Raw genomic sequence first — 20,695 nt, 5'->3', positions numbered from 1 at the left:
TTAAACTTCTTTTGATTCGAGTATACAAAAAAAAATTGGACATAAATTAATATTGGACAAACAATTTACAGAGATTTTAAAATATTAGTCAAATTTAAATACATAAAATTAAATTTAACTTTTTTATTAAAATAACTTGAGTTAATAATCTCACGTTGTTAGGAGGGATTAGTTTCTGTCAAATATTAAGTGCAGACTGGTTGAGTAGATAGAGAAGTCGAGCGGATCGAGCAGTATAGCTGACCGAACTGTGTAGCAGATCAGGTAGAGTCGACCAAGTGGTAGATTAGCCGAGCGGGTAGAGCAATCGAATAGAGTCTGATGAGGGAGGGCGGTCAATCGGGTAAAGTAGAGTAGCTGACTGGGTGGTTCAGCCGAGCGGGCTAAGAAGTTGAGTAGTCCGAGAGGCCCAGCGAATGTGCGGTCAAGTTGCCGAGCGAGCGAGCGATCGAGCAAGTATTCGGCTGACCGAACTAAAAACTGAGCGGTTGGGCGAGCGTGCGATTGGACGAGCGAAGCAGGCAAGTGGCCGGTCAGGCAGAGCAGCAGAGCGACCGAACGAATGAATGGTCGGACGGGCGTGCAACCGAGCGAAGGAAGAGGCCAAGCGAATGAGCGAATAGGCGGCCAGGCGGGTGGAGAAGTCTAGCGGCCGAGCGGGCGACCGAGTGAGCGAGCAGTTGGTCGGACAAAGAGGCTAAGCGGGCGAATAAACCGAGGTTGCGATGGTCGTAATTTTCTTGAAACAGATTCGCCCCACCTCTGACTGTGCTTCGAGATTTCTCGGGTTGTCTATTTCCCAAGATACAACGGTTAACCATGATTCCCTCCAAGCACTGGTGGTCACGGCGAACTGAGTGGTACCCAACTGTTATCATGAGCACTCTGCCGAGCAAGGGTTGCACGATAGAGGAGGAGGGGAACGGAGGTGGAGAGCTACTGCTTCTTTTCTTATTATCTTGCTTAAGATTATGGTCTCCCTTTATAGAGAAGCATCATCCCTTACCAGCATTGAATGACGAGTAATGATCATTCAATACCCAGGGATTAATGATAGCCTGCGACCATCAATGGTCGACCATTACTATCCAGGAGGTTATGAAAACAATGGTTAATGCTTCCGTTACCTTCTTGAGCAGCAAAAAGAATTCACGTGGCAAAATGTTGGTTGTTCCACATTGGCAAATTTTGCACCGACTGGTCCGGCATTCGGTGCACCCAGGTAGTGTTCACACACGAGTTAACATTGTTCAGTGCAATTCGGGCCCTGGATTTGCACCCCCTTGTGCACCCAAGCGTGAGAGAGAGAGCCTCTACCCGTGCATTTGTTCACATCATCAATGTATGTGAATCAATATAAATCAATTAATATGTCTTAAACTCCCAATGTGGGACTAAAGTCCATTCACAATTGAAAGCTTCTTTCCTCTTCCACCTTTTCTTCATTCACATTTATCAATCCCCTACATGAATGGAGATAGGGTATGTGATATCATTCAGTAGTTGAGTCCAGTATAAGACATATAGGTTTTACCTTTTGAGCCTTCCATTGTGAAGATCTGTTTGCTTATTAGCTGACAGTAGACGCGATGTCCTTGAATTATTCTACCGTCTGTGCAAACATTGACACATCTCACCCAAGACTCTCCCTGATACAACTCAGTTTTCATGAGTGTGTTCATTCTTGGCCATGAACACGCCTAGTTCTGTGAGAAGTTCTAAGAATTGTGCCTCTAATTCTCTTCGAAGCGGCCGCACTTCTTTCTCACATAGGTAATCTCTTAAGAATATTCTTCATTACTCTACTTGGATCATTAAAAGTTATATGCTCAACCTCCATCCTTCGCTAATCCATTGGGTCGTTCCCCCACAGTGAGCAACTTTTTCGGCAATTAGGTTGTCCCTTGAACCTAGTTCTTGGGATTTCCAGCTTGCATAGGTTGGGTTTCCTTTGCACCAACATTTCTCATCGGCATCAAGCTCATCCCTCGCAATAAGCTTGCAACTAACTTTCTATTTAACTCCTTGATTAATGGATCTGCTAGGTTATCCTTTGACTTGACATAGTGAACAACGATAACTCCCGTTGAGAGTATTTGTTTAATGATATTATGTCTACGACGTATATGTCTAGACTTACCATTTTACAGATGACTTTATGTCTGACCAATTGCTAATTGACTATCGCAATGTATGCAAATTGTCGGTACAGGTTTCGGCTATCTCGGAATATTTCTAAGAAGTACCGTAGTCATTTAGCCTCTTCACCACATTTGTCAAGAGCCACAAACTCAAATTTCATCGTGGATCTGGTTATTACCATTTTCTTAGAAGATTTTCAGGAAATGACTGCACCTTCCAGAGTGAATACATATCCACTCATAGACTTAGAGTCTTTTATGTTAGATATCCAACTCGCATTGTTGTATTCCTCAATCACAACAGAATATCTCGTATAGTGCAATCCATATTCACAAGTATACCTCAAATACCTCAGTACTCTTGTTATCCCTTTCTAGTGCTCAACACTGGGATTACTCGTATATCTACTCAGTTTACTTACTGCATAGGCCAAGTCTGGTCGTGTACAATTTATTAGGCACATCAGACTTCCAATCACTTGAGAGTACTCTATCTGAGAGATGCTTTCACCTCATTTCGATAGATGTTGACTCGTATCTATCGACATTCGTGCCAACCCAACATCACCCTTGGTGAATTTGTCAAGAATCTTGTCCACATAATGAGACTGACTAAGAACAAGTCCTTTTATTGTTCTAAGAATTTTGATTCTTAGAATCACATCAGCTAAGCCTATACCTTTCGTGTCAAATCTTAAGTTCAGCATGTCCTTAGTGGCACTACAAGAAAAAAGGTCTATAATGACACACATAAATATCCTTATAGTATATTTTTGGTGACACTTAAGTTTTAGTGACATCATCGAAAACACCCTATAAAGTGATGTAGTCTTAGACCTCCTCATATTCCTGACATTTTATGATGTCGTTATATGATACCAATGCTAACTTAAAAGTGTCACAATATATGGATATACCGACAGTCAAAAATGTTAGGAAAAATCATATTTTAAGGACATTTATAAATTTCACCTAAATTAATTTATAATGACATAATAAATATCATTATAATAATTTTAAATACATTAAAAATTATCATTAATATTTATTTAGAATATATAACTTGAATTCAATATTTAAAAATCATCACAATTCATCGACCATTTAGAATAGAAAAAATTACAAAACAAAATTTAAAGGACTAATAGATATTTTTATTCATCCAATAATCGTTTGAGTCAAATTTACAAATGCAATACTAATAATAAATATTTTACATCCAAAACAACTTACAAATACACTCAAAATATTAAATTTTAATACTAACAAAGTTTTGTAAAATAAAAACTCGATTAGATGGATCATCTTCAACCATTATATTGATTCATAAAAATCCAAGTACCTGTCACCTACAAATACATGTATATATTTGTATAAGTGAAATAAAACAATGAATATACAAAATTAAAAAAAATAATTTAAAATATTATATATCATACCAAACGAGAAAAATGCAAAATATCATTCCATATGCACCTAATAGTAGTCTTCGCTTACTGTTAACTACAAACACCAAAGCAAACAATGAAAAGTTTTTGTTTTCATAACGGTATATGTGCACCAAAAAAGTAAAAATCATTAGTAACAAAATAAATAAACAAACTTTACTTGTCAATCAAAATTAGTAATCAGTCCTCTCATTATCACTTAAACCAACTAGGGAAAATGCATACTACACAAACTTAATAGAGTTGAGTCTATTCACACTTGAAATTTAATGGTTAGGTGCATACATAAAGAAATTAGTAAAGCTTTGAGCTAGATATATAGACTACTTTGACAAACATAAAAGAGCATGAAAGATTGATACCGGTACTTTATGAACTCTACCAAATAAATAAATAAATAAATAACAAAAATAGTGCTCATTCTTTAAAAACCCTAGCTAGCCTTGAGAATTTTTCCACTTCAACACAAAAGGATATATTAGAATTGACAAAAAGTTGTTTGCAAGGTTGCCCCTGTTGGTTGCTACTCGGAAAGCCTAGAGGTTCCACTGTACAAAAATTTTGTACAAAGGTCTGAACCTTTTCCTAGCTACCATGTATTCTTTTAAATTAAATTTTGGATCGCCTGCGGAACTTAACACGTTTGATCCAAAACTTAATCTATTTGTTCTTTTAGGTTTTGACTTGGATCTCCTGCGGAACTTAACACGTTCGACCCAAATCACCTTAAGTTATTAATTCCATTAAATATTAATTTCCATAATTGGTTCCCAGTACTGACGTGGCGAGGCACATGGCCTTCTTGGATATAGGAGCAACCACCACCGACTAGACAAAACCTTTTATAGAAATCTAATATTTAATTTCCTAAAATAACTTTAGGTTAACCGAAAAGAACAATCAAATCACAAGGAAAAATAAAACAAAAGAACACAACTTCGAAAAACATATTCGAAATACTAAAATCGTAAGCCTCTTGTATTTGGTATTATTTCCATAAATAACTAGCATGATGCGGAAAGAAAAATTACTAGTTATACTTTTTAGAAAGACCTCTTGATCTTCTACCGTATTCCTCTTCTAACCTCGGACGTTGTGTGGGCAACGATCTTCCGAGATGAGAATCCACCAAAGCACCTTCTTCTCCTTTCTTCAAGTTTCGGCCAAGCACAAAGCTTCCAAAAGATGAAGATCTTTTTCCACCAACCAAGCTCCAAGGGATACAAGCTTTCTCTCCTTCTTCTTCTTCTTCTCCAAGTAGTATCCGGCCACCACAAGAGCTCCAAGCAAATAGAGAAGGTTCGGCCACCACTAAGAGGAAGAGAGGAAGAGAGGTTGGCCGGCCACAACACCAAGGAAAAGAGGGAGAGAAATAATAGAGGTTGTTCACCATGAAGTCTTCTCTACCCCCTCTTTTATAATCCTTGGTCTTGGCAAATAAGGAAATTTAATTAAAAACTTCCTTAATTCTTTTGCCATGAAAAGGGAAAATTTATTTAATTAAAAACAATTTTCCTTTTCTCAATTTACATGGCCGGCCACACCAAAGCTACAAACAAGGAGAGTTTTAATTAATTAAAACTTCCTAATTTGTCTCCAGAAATTTATAAAATTTCTTCAATAATTTAATCCCTTCGTGATTGGTTTATAAAAAGGAAATTTAATAAATTAAGATCTTTCTTTTAAACATGTGGATAAAAAGAAAGTTATCTCTAAAAATTAAAATCTCTTTTAATCTACAAATAAGGAAAGATATCAAATCTTTTCTCAATCTTTTGTAGAAACTAATAAAAGAGAATTATTAATTTTTAAACTTTCTTTTAAATCATGAACATGGTTAAAAAGGAAAGTTTTCTTAAAATTTAAAATCCTCCTTTAATCAACAAATAAGGAAAGATTTCAAATTTTAAACTTTCTTTTAAACATGTAGATGATTTACAAATAAGGAAAGTTTTTACCAAAAATTAAAACCATCCTTTTAATCTACAAATAAGGAAAGAGATTAATCTCTTCTCTTAATCTTTTGTAGAAAGTTATAAAAGGAAATTTTTAATTTTTAAACTCTCTTTTAAAATCATGATATCCACATAAGAAATAATTTTAATAAAAATCCTTTTAATATTCTAGTGGCCGGCCACCTAAGCTTGGGACCCAAGCTTTGGCCACCAACTTGACTCATCCACTTGGTCTTGGCCGGCCCTAGCTTGGGTTCCAAGCTAGCTTGGCCGGCCCCATTGGATGGGTAAGAAGGTGGGTATGCGGTGGGTATAAATCTCTATATACTAGAGGCTACGATAGGGACCGAGAGGAGGAATTGGTTTTGGTCTCCCGATGAAATTAAGCATCCCGTGTTCGCCCCGAACACACAACTTAATTTCATCAATAATAATTCATTCCACTAAAGAACTATTATTGAACTACCGCACCAATCCCAAATTACATTTTGGGCTCCTTCTTATTATGAGTGTGTTAGTCTCCCTGTGTTTAAGATATCGAATGTCCACTAATTAAGTGAGTTACTGACAACTCATTTAATTAATATCTAAGTCCAAGAGTAGTACCACTCAACCTTATTATCATGTCGGACTAAGTCCACCTGCAGGGTTTAACATGACAATCCTTATGAGCTCTTCTTGAGGACATTATCAACCTAGTATCTCTAGGACACAGTTTCCTTCTATAATCAACAACACACACTATAAGTGATACCATTTCCCAACTTATCGGGTTTATTGATTTATCGAACTAAATCTCACCCATTGATAAATTAAAGAAATAAATATCAAATATATGTGCTTGTTATTATATTAGGATTAAGAGCACACACTTCCATAATAACTGAGGTCTTTATTCTTTTATAAAGTCAGTATAAAAGGAACGACCTCAAATGGTCCTACTCAATACACTCTAAGTGTACTAGTGTAATCATATAGTTAAGATAAACTAATACCTAATTACACTACGACCTTCCAATGGTTTGTTCCTTTTCATCTTGGTCATGAGCTACTGTTTATAATTTATAAGGAACCGATAACATGATCTTCTGTATGTGACACCACACACCATGTTATCTACAATATAAATTAATTGAGCAACTACATTTATCATAAATGTAGACATTTGACCAATGCGATTCTTATTTCTAGATTAATGTTTATACCAAAAGCTAGGCTTTTAGTATACACTCTAACAATCTCCCACTTATACTAAAAGACTAAGCTGCCATATCTGCTGCCATACATCTGATTCCCAACCCTTCAACATGTCCATCAAAAGCTCTTGCCTTAAGGACCTTAGTGAAAAGATCTATAGGTCATCACCTGATGCAATCTAGGCAGCAACAACTTCTCCTCGTTTATACGATTTCTCGTATTGGGTGGTACTTGCGCTCTATTGTGTTTACTTGCCTTATAGACTTATGGTTTCTTCGAGTTTGATACTGCACCAACATTATTACATTAAATTGTAACAATCTTTGGACAAACCAGAAATCATATCTAAGTCTATCTTGAGGTTATTGAGTCATTCAGCTTTTATGGCTACCTCAGAGGCTTGCCATATACTAAGCTTCTATGGTAGAGTCCAGAAAAACACCTATGCTTATCACTCTTCCATAGTTATGACTATACCACCTAAAGTAATCACAAAACCCCGAGGTTGACTTATTATTATCCCTATCCGATTGGAAGCCAAAATCCATGCAACCCACTAGGACCAAATTAACTGCCTTGTAAGCTAGCATATAATCTCTAGCGCCTCTAAGGTACTTTAATATATGCTTTACTGCAGTCCAATGTCCTTGTCAAGGGTTACTTTGATATCTGCTAACTATGCCCTTGGCAAAACAAATTTCAGATCTCGTGCATAGCATACATTAGGTTGTCTAACTGCCGAAGCATAAAGAACTGCCTACATGTCCTCAATCTCCTTTAATGTCATTGGAGACATCTCTTTAGATAAAGACACTCCATGCTTAAAAGGTAAGAAACCTTTTGAGGAGTTTTGCATGCTTAAAACGAGCAAGGATTTTTCCGATGTATCAAGCTTGGAATAAATATATATATATTTTTTTTTGTGATCCCTTATTACTTTGATCTTAAAAATATATACATTCTCCCAAGTCCTTTATATCGAATTATTTGGACAACCATACCCCTACTTCTGACAACATTTTGATATTGTTTCCAACTACCAAAAATGTTATCTACGTATAGTATAAGAAATACCACCACGTTTCCATCACATCTTTTGTATACACAAAACTTTATCCGTTTACTCAATAAATCCATAGGTGTGGATTACTTTGATAAACTGGATGTTCCAAGACCTTGAAGCTTTGTATCAGTCCATAGACTGATTGAGCTTGCACACAAGATGCTCTTAGCGCTTTGCAATGAACCCTTCTGGTTGCTTTATATGGATGCTTTCTTCAAGACTTCCATTAAGGAATGCTGTCTTGACATCCATCCAAATAGATAAAAGAATCCGGATAGACTTAAGCATGGCTACCAGTGAAAAAGGTTTCCTTTTTCATTAAGCCTTGCTTTGAAGGTTTCTACCTTCCTGTCTATCCTTCTTTTTCTATTATAGACCTTTTACACCCAAAGGATTTTACACCACTTGGTGGTCCTACAAGCTTCCAGATTTTATTAGAATACATATATTCTAATTCTATTATTCATTACTCTTTGCCAAGATGCTTCATATTTATCTTGGAGTGCTTCGTCATATGTCCGGAGATCAGGTTCATGTCCTTCAGGGATCGAGTTCAAAAACTCTCCCAAAACATGAATCTTTTAAGGTTGCTTAACAACCCTCCCACTACGACAAGGCATTTTCTGCAATTGTGTATCATTTGTGATACGTGTTGCAGTTTTCTTGTGGTATCTCATCTTGTACAGTTGGTACTAGATTAGACATGTCTTTTATTATTTTCTTAAGAACAAATTTACTTATGAGCACGTGGTTTATTATATAGTCCTTTTCTAAAAATCAGTCATTGATGTTATCAATGACCTTCTGATTTTTAAGACTATAAACCTACTTTTGTTTATTTAGGATAACTTACAAACAAGTGAACTCCTATCCAACTTATCATTATCTCTCTTTAACATATATGCTGGATTACCTGAATCCGAATATGCTTCAAAATAGGCTTACGCCTATTCAGCAATTCTATATGAGTAGAGAGTTATGACTTGGAAGGCACTATGCTCACTTTCATTTTCAGAGTTTTATCCTTAAAACAAATTTGGTAATTTTCTTAATAACTCATCATCTATCTAATTATTCCATAAGAGTTCTTTTCCTTCTTTCTACTACATCATTCTGTTGGGGTGTACCAGATGCAGTTAGTTAGGATTGAAATCCAACTTCTGATAAGTGACTCCTAAAATCTCTCAAGAGGTACTTGCCACTACGATCTTCCATAGTGACTTTGTACTTTATTCCTCCGCATCAACCTTGTACTCTTTGAACTAATCAAAGTACTTAGTCTTGCGGTACATTAAGTAAATTTATTTGTATCTTGAATAGTTGTCTATAAATTAGACAAAATATTCAATACTACCTCTTGTCTGGATAATCATAGGATCACACAAATCAGAATGAACCGATTTCAACATATCTTTGACTCTATACCCCTTGGACTTAAAAGCTTCTTGGTTATTTTCCTTCCAAGTAAGACTCGCAGGTTGGAAAGATTTCCACTACCAATGAACCCAAAAGTTCATCAGCTACCAATGAATCCTACTCAAGTATAACCTAGCTTTAGATGCCAAAGATATAATTGGTTCAATTCCGAAGGTTGCTTTCTCTTAAAATTAGAAGATGTGTTACTAATTTCCATTTGTTGCATCGTGGGAGTTATTGGATTATAAATTGTCAACCATCATACCAGAATAGATAACTTCCCTATTCTTGATAACAACTTTGTTATCAAAATAGACAAAATATCTATAATAGTTTAGAAACTGAAATCAGGTTCTTTCTAAACTTGTTACATAAAGACAATTACTTAAAATCCATATTTTATTCTTATCAAAGGATAAACATCTTCCACTGCAACAGCTACCACTTTTACAGTAGTACCCATGTGGACGGTGATTTACCTTTCATTTAGTTGTCGGGTTTCCTGGAACCCTGCAATGAATTGCAGACATGATTAATGGCATCTTGTATCTACACTCCAGGTTCTGGTAGATAACACCACTAGACATGTTTCAACTAATGAATTAAATACACCTAAATTGTTCTTAGTTCTTTAGAAGACAGTCTACCTTAATGTCCAAGTCCTGTTTCCAATCATTACAATTGGGACTAATAAGTATGACTACTGGGGATTGACAAACATCATAAATCCTAAGAATCACAAAAATATTTGGTCAAGATCAATTCTTTAAAATCCCCATGAATTTTGTATGCCACGATAGTGTGGACGTATACAAAATCAAAGAGGAGATTTTATCCATTAATTTTATTATCTCGTCAACTTTACTTTATGACGAATAAAATTAATAGTTGATCTGTCTTTGATCAAATATTTGGTCAAAAAACTTTTTGAATTTAAAATAAAATATTGATTCCTCAAACAATATTATTTAAATTCACCAACACCTCAAACACCGTGAATTTTGCATGCCACGTTAGTGTGGACGTATACAAATTCAACATTTGTAAAAGGAGGGTTTTACCCATTAACTATCTTGTCAACGTATCTTTATGACAAATAAAATTATCTCAAACACTGTTAATTTTGTATGCCACGTTAGTGTGGACGTATACAAAATCAATCATTTGTAAGAGGGGTTTTAACCCTTTAATTTTATTATCTTGTCAACCTAGTTTTATGACAAATTAATAGTTGGTTTCATTTGGTCACACAAATAATGGCAGTGACTCCGATGGGGAGGATACTATTAGATGTGTCTAAGTGTATACCATTACTTGACACTAAGTCCATTAATAAAATTATGCCCCTTCCGTTGGGGAAGATCACACGCTCTTAATTAACTTCCTATAGTCATCCAAAATGGAAGTCCGTTCTAGTGATCCACAAACAAGCTCATCCGTTATGGAGGAAGGCACTCGAGCCAACGCAAGCTTGTTTGCATCACTTACAAACCAGAATGGAGACCATGGGATTTATTTAAAATCCTCTCCCACTTAGTTATTTATAAACGAGGAATTTTAACTATGCTAGCCTACTAGTCATGTATACTAACATGCACACACAATATAAAAGCAATAAATAGAAAATCTAATTTTCAACTATTATGGCTTTTATCTCTAGTTGTCCTCCGTGTGTTGTCATCCCAAGCTGCTGCCATATTTGGCCACCGCCATCGGGTCTAGCTGTCGCATCCATCTTGCTCCTAGTTCCGCTGCGCCTCTGGTCCTTAGAAGGTTCCACGCTTTGCAAGATTCGATCCGCGACATAAATAGAATTTTACATTTTGATCCTATATTCCATAAAAGGAATGTACATGTATCTAGATCAAAAATAAAATCCTAATAAAACTAAATACAGCTCCTGCTGTATTTTATAATACAATCATGTACACACAATAAAATGCCCTTGACATGTCCAAGGGTCCAATCACACACATAATAACTATAAGCCATAATAGTTGGATCCTACATCCACAAAGTTAGCACATCCTACTATTATCCTGCCTAAATTATGTATGACATGTGCATAATTAAACTAATACCAAATACACAGAGGCAAAACCCTAGCTCTGATACCAATTGTTGGTTGCTACTCGGAAAGCCTAGAGGTTCCACTGTACAAAAATTTTGTACAAAGGTCTGAACCTTTTCCTAGCTACCATGTGTTCTTTTAAATTAAATTTTGGATCGCCTGCGGAACTTAACACGTTTGATCCAAAACTTAATCTATTTGTTCTTTTAGGTTTTGACTTGGATCTCCTGCGGAACTTAACACGTTCGACCCAAATCACCTTAAGTTATTAATTCCATTAAATATTAATTTCCATAATTGGTTCCCAGTACTGACGTGGCGAGGCACATGGCCTTCTTGGATATGGGAGCAACCACCACCGACTAGACAAAACCTTTTATAGAAATCTAATATTTAATTTCCTAAAATAACTTTAGGTTAACCGAAAAGAACAATCAAATCACAAGGAAAAATAAAACAAAAGAACACAACTTCGAAAAACATATTCCAAATACTAGAATCGTAAGCCTCTTGTATTTGGTATTATTTCCATAAATAACTAGCATGATGCGGAAAGAAAAATTACTAGTTATACCTTTTAGAAAGACCTCTTGATCTTCTACCGTATTCCTCTTCTAACCTCGGACGTTGTGTGGGCAACGATCTTCCGAGATGAGAATCCACCATTACACCTTCTTCTCCTTACTTCAAGTTTCCGCCAAGCACAAAGCTTCCAAAAGATGAAGATCTTTTCCACCAACCAAGCTCCCAGGGATACAAGCTTTCTCTCCTTCTTCTTCTTCTTCTCCAAGTAGTATCCGCCACCACAAGAGCTCCAAGCAAATAGAGAAGGTTCGGCCACCACTAAGAGGAAGAGAAGAGAGGTTGGTCGACCACAACACCAAGGAAAAGAGGGAGAGAAATAATAGAGGTTGTTCACCATGAAGCCTTCTCTACCCCTCTTTTATAATCCTTGGTCTTGGCAAATAAGGAAATTTAATTAAAAACTTCCTTAATTCTTTTGCCATGAAAAGGAAAATTTATTTAATTAAAACAATTTTCCTTTTCTCAATTTACATGGTCAGCCACACCAAAGCTACAAACAAGGAGAGTTTTAATTAATTAAAACTTCCTAATTTGTCTCAGAAATTTATAAAATTTCTTCAATAATTTAATCCTTCATGATTGGTTTATAAAAGGAAATTTAATAAATTAAAATCTTTCTTTTAAACATGTGGATAAAAAGAAAGTTATCTCTAAAAATTAAAATCTCTTTTAATCTACAAATAAGGAAAGATATCAAATCTTTTCTCAATCTTTTGTAGAAACTAATAAAAGAGAATTATTAATTTTTAAACTTTTTAAATCATGAACATGGTTAAAAGGAAAGTTTTCTTAAAATTTAAAATCCTCCTTTAATCAACAAATAAGGAAAGATTTCAAATTTTAAACTTTCTTTTAAACATGTAGATGATTTACAAATAAGGAAAGTTTTTACCAAAAATTAAAACCATCCTTTTAATCTACAAATAAGGAAAGAGATTAATCTCTTCTCTTAATCTTTTGTAGAAAGCTATAAAAGGAAATTTTTAATTTTTAAACTCTCTTTTAAAAACCTTGATATCAACATAAGAAATAATTTTAATAAAAATCCCTTTTAATATTCTAGTGGTTGGCCACCTAAGCTTGGGACCCAAGCTTTGGCCGGCCACCTACATGACTCATCCACTTGATCTTGGCCGGCCCTAGCTTGGGTTCCAAGCTAGCTTGGCCGTCCCCATTGGATGGGTAAGAAGGTGGGTATGCGGTGGGTATAAATCTCTATATACTAGAGGCTACGATAGGGACCGAGAGGAGGAATTAGTTTTGGTCTCCCGATGAAATTAAGCATCCCGTGTTCGCCCCGAACACACAACTTAATTTCATCAATAATAATTCATTCCACTAAAGAACTATTATTGAACTACCGCACCAATCCCAAATTACATTTTGGGCTCCTTCTTATTATGAGCGTGTTAGTCTCCCTGTGTTTAAGATATCGAATGTCCACTAATTAAGTGAGTTACTGACAACTCATTTAATTAATATCTAAGTTCAAGAGTAGTACCACTCAACCTTATTATCATGTCGGACTAAGTCCACCTGCAGGGTTTAACATGACAATCCTTATGAGCTCCTCTTGAGGACATTATCAACCTAGTATCTCTAGGACACAGTTTCATTCTATAATCAACAACACACACTATAAGTGATACCATTTCCCAACTTATCGGGTTTATTGATTTATCGAACTAAATCTCACCCATTGATAAATTAAAGAAATAAATATCAAATATATGTGCTTGTTATTATATTAGGATTAAGAGCACACACTTCCATAATAACTGAGGTCTTTATTCTTTTATAAAGTCAGTATAAAAGGAACGACCTCAAATGGTCCTACTCAATACACTCTAAGTGTACTAGTGTAATCATATAGTTAAGATAAACTAATACCTAATTACACTACAACCTTCCAATGGTTTGTTCCTTTTCATCTTGGTCGTGAGCTACTGTTTATAATTTATAAGGAACCGATAACATGATCTTCTGTATGTGACACCACACACCATGTTATCTACAATATAAATTAATTGAGCAACTACATTTATCATAAATGTAGACATTTGACCAATGCGATTCTTATTTCTAGATTAATATTTATACCAAAAGCTAGGCTTTTAGTATACACTCTAACAACCCCATAATAAATGAGTTTGCTTGAACATATAGAATATCTCATTGGTATACCCAACGTAATACGTATGGTTAAGATTAGACTCAAACAAAAAATATTGAATTGCATAAATTCCTACATCAAGCTCATTAGGCTCTGATTTAATATAGGAACCATTTCAGGTGATATGAGTGAATATGACATCTTCAAACCAGAAGTATCTGTCTACATAGCCAAAACATATGAGGTTAATAAGCAACACAAGATAAACAACTAGACTCTTCAAGGAAAGAATATCATTTTTCTTGCTTTGTAATGCAATTAGAACATCTTCATAAACCATTCACAAGAAAATGCAAAATTAGTACATCATTGGCAACAATCACGGAGTTCGAAAGACTATGCAAAGTAATTGGCTAAACCAAAGAAAAATGTGAATGCTAGACATGCCCCAAAAATAAGAGCAAACAATCCTCTTTGAAGCAAGTTACTCTGTCTGCTATCTGATCAATTGTAACGCCCGAAAATTCTCGAAACTGCATTATAAATATTCTATGATTTTTTCTGGGATTTTTAGATATTTTCCGGAATTTTCCGAGTAGCGGAAGCAGCAAAAATAACTAGAACCACAAAATAGCTTAGGCGGGAATTGAACCCGAGACCTATGGTTTACAGATAATTCTAGTAACCAGTTGAACCCAGCAGGGCCGTGCTGAAAGGAAAGGGAAACATTTATATTTGAGTTTAGGTTGGGCCGAAATACCCACTTAATATAAAAAGGGAATTAATTAGGTGAAGGGTTATTTTGGTTCGGCAACTTCTCCTCCTCCCAAACCCTCACCGCCGACCCTCTCCCTTCTCTTCCCTTTCTCTCTCGGCGCCAACCCTAGGGTTCCTTCCCTAGGGCCCCAAGGTCATCTTCCGGCGACAACTCCGGCACGAGGACGCTCTTCTTCACGAGAGGAACGCATAGACGCGAGAAGATTGTCGAAGGGGTCGTCTCCACCGGAATTCTAGCGAATAGAATTGTAAGGAAATTAGCGTACGAGGTAAGAAACCCCTCACCTGCAGTATAAGTAGCTTCCGTTTGGTTTTCTATGCATTAGTTTAGTTATATGCAGATTTTTCGGACACATAGGGTGTATTTAACCCTCCTCGCAGGTTTAGGGATTTAGTGAGTACCTTTGGATGGGCCGGACACGTCTTTCCCCCTTCAGTTGGAGGTTTTAGATGTTGTCGGGTGCCTAGAGGTAGTCTCCCTAATAGAGGGGAGAGGTTAAGCACACTAGATGTTCGATTAAATGATTAGCTCAGTAAAATGCAACTTAGGTATTTTTAATAGCTCAGTAAATGCAATAGAAGCATTTAAAATAGCTTAGTTAGCCTTACTACAGCTTACATGGGACTACGGTCCAATGGGCGGGCTCCCACAGTCGCCTCTAGGTTTAGATAACCTAGCTCTAGGTTCAGATAACCTAGAAATAGCAAAATAAGCAATTAGTAGTTATGCTCAGTATTTTATTTTCAGTGGCACTGTATAGGATTAGATATCCATTGGGCTGGGCTCCCATAGTCGGTCCCTAGGTTTAGATAACCTAGTAAACCTTACTAAATTCGGGATTTGCAACCTCGGGTCTAGTTAAGGATGCGCACATAGCATGTACAGTTGTCGGGCCCACTAGCAGTATGATTATGTACTTTAATCTATTACATTATTAGTTTTTCAAAACTCACAAAGATTAGCTATGTTAGTTGAGTTTGAATTCAGCTCCAGTCTAGCTCAGTTTATGTTCAGATCAGTTTAGTTTTCGGTTGATACAAATGATAGTTTATCATTAGCTTTATTGCCATGATCAGTTTACTTCTATGTGTTGTATGCCATGCCATGCTTAGCATATTCAGTATGTATTTTCAAATAGCATGTTTTAAAAACATATTGCATCGTATGCATGTTTTAGTGAGGTAGATGGTTTCTTACTAAGCTTAAAGCTTACAGATATTATTTTCCCTTATACTGCAGATAAAGGTAAAGGGAAGATGGACTAGCAGAGGAAGCTGGAGGTCAATGCAGAGATGGTGTGTGTGGCAGGAACTGGAATAAAAGATCCTTAGGGGATCTAGCAAGCTTAAACAATTGAACTTTTAGTATTTCTATTTTCACGCACTTTTAATTGTTAAATGCTACGAACTAGTAAACCATGCTTTATATCCAGTTTAGAATGGTAGCTTTATGTCATTAGAATATATTCTATGGATTGTATAAGTGAAATGTGAGATTTTGGCACGAACAAGTGCTGAAATCAGAGTTTCAGTGCGAAATCAGAAACCCAGATCGATCCACGGATCGATCAGAACTGGGTTGTGCCACTGGATCGGTCAGCTGACCGATCCAGTCGCGAACAGAGAGTTTAAGGATCGGTCAGCCGACCGATCCAAATGCGAACAGAAGGTGCAGCAACTCACTGATCGGTCAACCGACCGATCAGTGAGCCACTGGATCGGTCTACCGACCGATCAGTGCACTCCTGGATCGGTCGGTAGACCGATCCAGCCGCATACAAAAGCGATACAGCTTCTGGATCGGTCAGCCGACCGATCCAGAGCCTTCTTCCGTGCCAGTATCAAGCTGGATCGATCACGGGATCGATCCTACAGCCCAATCGATCCATGGATCGATTGAAATGCCTGATTACAGCTAGCAGGACATCCGAAAGGCATAGATTATCCTCCCTAGCATGTGTACAACTCCTAGGTACACCTAGAATAGTAAGTTCAGATGTTACAGTAAGTAGTTTAGTAAAATTTTAATCAATCCAATTTTTTCGCAATAGTAATTTAGCACAGCATTACGTAACGATCGGCCTCGCAGCCTAGTCAGTAGGAGGCGGGTCGTTACAGAGTGGTATCATAGCAGTGTTCCATACTTCCTACACACACATCAGCATTGAACCTGCAGCTTCCAAGTAAGAATACCTCTACTTTATTTATGTTCTTTGCTTTCTTGTTATAGTTCATGTTTATAGATAACTGATGCATGTTAGTATGTGATAATAGATAACATGATAGCAATAGTTATACAATTATAATTGTATTAGTTATACATGTCCTGTCCTCTATGTCTTTAGAAATGGCACGAGGACGCCCACTAGAAGGACACCACCATCGAGCCCCGGCATGAGGCGGGAAGTTCGGTGCCTCCCGGACCTTCAGCGTTAGTGGCTCGATTCTGACTAGAGCGACAGAGATAGCCACCCTCGGGCTAATCGTGAGAATACCCCCATCACCGGAACCAACCGACGACTCGGTGGTCTTAGAGGTTCCACCATCCGACTGCGCATCGGCACTAGCAGCCCAGAGGCAAGGAGAGAGCTTATCGATCCGGTGGTAGAGAGTCAAGCGAGAACTTCTCAGGCACTAGTGAACCATGGGATGCACAAGCCTGGTTCAAAACACTGGAGAGTACGATGGAGCTTCTGGACTGGCCAGAACACGAGAATGTGAAGTGTGCCTCCTTCTGTCTGACAGGAGATGCACGTATGTGGTGGGAGAGAATCAGAGCGAAGCGCCCAGTGAACCAGATGTTATGGGCTGACTTCGAGAAGGAGTTCTTTGAGGAATTCTTTCACATGCGGGTCACGAACCGCCACTACGACGAGTTCACAGAGTTTCGTCAGGGCAACCTTTCAGTGGAGGAAGCCGTGAAGAAATTCAACAGGTTGACTCGTCTATGCCCAGAACTAGTCAGCACAGAAAAAGAACGAGTCCGGTTGATGCTCAAGATGCTGAGGCCGGAAATAGCAATGAACGTGGCTGGCGGCATCCACATGCCACAAACCACCGAAGAACTAGTCAGCAGTGCCTTGACCACTGAGCACTACCAGAATAGTATCAAGCAGCAGAAGCAAATCCCCTCAGAACCTAAGGGTCAAGGAGGCTCAGGTACCCAGAAGCAGCAGGGCCACAACTCTCATGGCTCTAACTGGAAAGGGAACTCCAGTAACAAGCGCAAACCAGGGAGTTACCCAAAAGGAGGACCAGCCAGCAAGCAGCCCAGTTATCCCAAGTGTGCTACTTGTGGGAAATTCCATCCTGGAGTTTGTCGTAAGGGCACACGAGGATGCTTTGAATGTGGACAAGAAGGGCACATGGCTAAGCAGTGCCCAAACAAGACCAGTCTTCCTTAGCCACAGCCGATTCAGTACGGAGGCCAGCCAGCACAGTTGCATCAGATGCAGGCCACTCTAGATGGTCTATACATCAGCCAGGGCAGATTAGAAGCCCCTCCAGCTATGACCAATGCGAGGATCTACTTACTCACCAGAGAGGACGTAGTAAATGTCTCGACAGTTGTTACAGGTCAGATTAGTATTTTTCAGCAAATAGCAACTGTCTTATTCGATACTGGGGCAACCCATTCCTATATAGCCAGGGCATTCGTAAACAAGTTAGCAATACCTTCAGAGGTACTCAATAGTCAGTTTTTGACGACATTACCTTCGGGAGAAATTATGGCATCTACGCACTGGCTCAGAGCAGTATCAGTCATTATAGCAGACAAAGAACTCTTCTGTGATCTGATAGTGCTAAATATGACTGACTACGATGTCATCCTTGGAATGGACTTCTTGATCAGATACGGTGCTTCCATCGAGTGCCGTAAGCAGAAAGTCATATTCCAACCTGAAGCAGAAGCACAGTTCAAATTCGTCGGAGAACCCAAAAGAAAGGCCAAGAGGTTTCTCTCAGCTATGAAGGCACAGAGATTAATGGATTCAGGGTGTACGGGATTTTTAGCACACGTAGTCAGTACCAGTCAGGACAAGGACCAACAGCTAGCAGAGGTCCGAGTCGTAAGTGACTACCCAGCAGTCTTCCCTGAAGAGTTACCAGGATTAGCCCAGACAGGGAGATTGAATTTGAGATTGAGCTCATTCCCGGTACCAACCCTATTTCCAAAGCACCCTACCGCATGACTCCAGCCGAACTGAAGGAACTTCATGAGCAATTACGGGAGCTACTTGACAAAGGCTTCATACGCCCTAGTCACTCACCATGGGGAGCGCCTGTATTGTTCGTGAAGAAGAAGGAAAGCATGCGCAAATCGCAATTGACGGTGCCTGGATCAGACATTCGATCAAACATCCCGAGAATTGATCACGTTACACTAGGGAAGCGTAGTTCTCTAATAGACTAGATAGTTATCATCAGGTGAAGGTTAAAGAAGGGGATATACCCAAGACAGCATTCAGGACCAGATACGGACATTATGAGTTCGTAGTCATGCCCTTTGGCGTGACAAATGCTCCAGCTACTTTCATGGACCTCATGAACAGGGTATTCAGGGAATATTTAGATAAGTTTGTTATCGTGTTCATCGACGACATCCTTATCTATTCCAGAACTCGGGAAGAACATGCAAAGCACTGAGGACGTATTGCAGACCCTTCAGCAGAATCAGCTGTACGCCAAGTTCACGAAATGTGAATTTTGGCTAGATCAGGTGTCCTTCACGGGTCACATCATCTCAAAGGATGGTATCATGGTAGACCCCAAGAAGATGAAGGTGAGCAATTGGAAAAAGACCCAAGAACGCCCGGTGAGATCGAAGCTTTCGGGATTAGCAGGTTACTACAGAAATTCGTAGAGGACTTCTCCGGATAGCCTCCCCACGGACAACTCTTACCGGAAAGAACAGAAAATTTCAGTGAGAAGAGTTTCAGCAGAATTGAAAAGGAGATTGACCAGTGCACCTATTCTGACTCTACCAGAGAACGCAGATAGCTTTGACATATATAGTGATGCCTCGAAGTTGGGACTAGGAGCAGTGCTGATGCAAGATGGCAAGGTGATCGCCTATGCCTCCAGACAACTCAAGGATTATGAGAGGAATTATCCTACCCATGATCTTGAGCTTGCAGCAGTAGTGTTCGCTCTCAAGATTTGGAGACATTACTTGGGAGCTCAGTGCAGGGTGTATACAGATCATCAGAGTCTGAAGTATTTCTTCACTCAGAAGGATCTGAATATGCGACAGCGCAGATGGCTAGAACTGGTCAAAGACTATGACATAGATATCCTCTACCATCCAGGAAAAGCAAATAGGGTAGTAGACGCCCTCAGCAGAAAGTCCAGCGTTACCCTATTATCTCTAGCAGCCATGTCACCGCCCCTACAGAAGGAGATCTCAGATTTCGGTCTCGAACTCATAGTCGGACAGCTCTCTACTATGATATTAGAGTCTACCTTGCTCGGTGACATCCAGACAGCTTAGGAGCAGGATCCTGAAATTCAGAGAATCAAGCAAGGTTTAGCAGAATCACAAGGTGGAGAGTTCAGAATGTCAGATAGCGGGGTGTTGTATTTTGGCGACAGATTGTGCGTTCCAGATCAGGAGGAACTTAGAAGGAAGATTTTAGATGAGGCTCACAAGACTCCCTATGCGATGCATCCTGGCTCCACAAAAATGTACCAGGACTTGAAAAAACGTTTTTGGTGGCCTGGGATGAAGAGGAACATCGCTCGATATGTCAGCACCTGCCTAACCTGTCAGAGGGTTAAGGCAGAGCATCAGAGACCAGGAGGAGTTTTGCAGCCCATTCAGATTCCAGAATGGAAGTGGGAAGACATTTCTATGGATTTTATAGTGGGACTACCCAGAACCACGAATGGTTTCGACACCATCTGGGTAATAGTCGACAGGTTGACTAAA

Source organism: Zingiber officinale, chromosome 8B (genome assembly GCF_018446385.1).
Source record: "Zingiber officinale cultivar Zhangliang chromosome 8B, Zo_v1.1, whole genome shotgun sequence".
Classification (NCBI taxonomy): Eukaryota; Viridiplantae; Streptophyta; class Magnoliopsida; order Zingiberales; family Zingiberaceae; genus Zingiber; species Zingiber officinale.
Note: the sequence above shows the minus strand (reverse complement) of the source record.